We start from the raw sequence: 1379 nt of genomic DNA on the forward strand, positions 1-1379 counted from the left end.
TATAGAAATTCTAAGATGCTAAAGTAATTCATATTTAATATACGAATAATTAAGTACCTCGTACTGGTTTCAAAGCACTGAATATGAGAAATTAGGTACACAAATACAATGAGTGAAACCTTTGCTTCAGTTCCCAGACACAGGGTTCAGGAAAATGGGAAGGTCATCCTCACACATTCTTACAACTCTCAACATGTTGCCAATTACCTAAAAGCAAGAGTTGTCATAACAGAAATTTTTGTAAGAAATGATCCTCCTCATGTAGAACATGAGCTGAAAATATCCTTACACTATCCACAGCTTTAGATAAATTTTCACCATCCTCCCCATACCTGAGAACACCCCTGGGACCAGGGGCTGAGGAGCACCCCTACATCCGGCAGGGCTAAGACAGGCTCGCTGCCTCTCTCAGGAGCCCCAGCTGATCCCTCTAAATGCAGGCCCAGTGGCAGACTGGCTAGAAGGCAAATGGAATTTTAATTTGACTTTTTTGGTTGTCTCACCTTTCATAGCAGAGCAGGGCTTGGTAGGAAGGTGCTGTCCCCAAGAGCAGAGCAAAACTCCCAGCCCTTTTGTGAAATTCTGGCAGAGGAATAGTTGAACATCTGAAAATGTCAAGACTTCAGAGACTTTAAATAAGGATCTTTTCAGTGAATTTCTGCAATTTTGTTCACTTGCAAGCAGTAACATCTCAAAGGCCTTGGCATGACTCCAGTTAGAAATGTAACATTTTTGAATTATTAGGGGTGGATAGGCCAAACTCTCTCAAAATGGTGTTACAGGTAAGAAGGATAGAGAAGTTTTGTAGTTCTAGGAACTTATGTGGGGAGGTGATGTCCCTTTCTTAAGGAGGCTGTGGAGTTAGATGGAAATCATATATGTATTGGGTTATAGGGTTTCCAAGAGACCTAGGAATAGTGACCTCCATGTAGTTCCCTGTGTTGTCCTTCTTGCTGAAATGATTGGGGAACCTCTCCAGGCTTTACAACCTTTCGAAGACAGTAAACAGCAGCCTCACAATGATGCCAGCCAGCTCTCCGAGTATCCTCAGATGGGTCCTATCTACTCCTATGGATCTGTATGAGTTAGAGAACTGCATCCAAGTGGGGGAAACAGGCTGTGGCTGTGGGAATCTTAAACATGGAGGAAACAGGTAAGTTTTCTGATCTCTGAAATAAACATGAACAAGTCTACAATGTAACTGTTAACTTACTTGGGTTAAAAAAAAAAAAAAAAAAGAGGAAACCCCCACACAGTAGCTACTCCACTGATCAGGTGTTTTAACCTGATATTTTCAAGAAGGCTGGGGGTACTTCTGGTGCAGGCATATGGAGAGGAGCAGTGAGGCATAAATGTAGAGAAGGAAGTGTGAGTTGAAT

Source organism: Empidonax traillii, unplaced genomic scaffold (genome assembly GCF_003031625.1).
Source record: "Empidonax traillii isolate 1590-97213 ecotype Southwest subspecies unplaced genomic scaffold, ASM303162v1 scaffold290:size645333, whole genome shotgun sequence".
Classification (NCBI taxonomy): domain Eukaryota; kingdom Metazoa; phylum Chordata; class Aves; order Passeriformes; family Tyrannidae; genus Empidonax; species Empidonax traillii.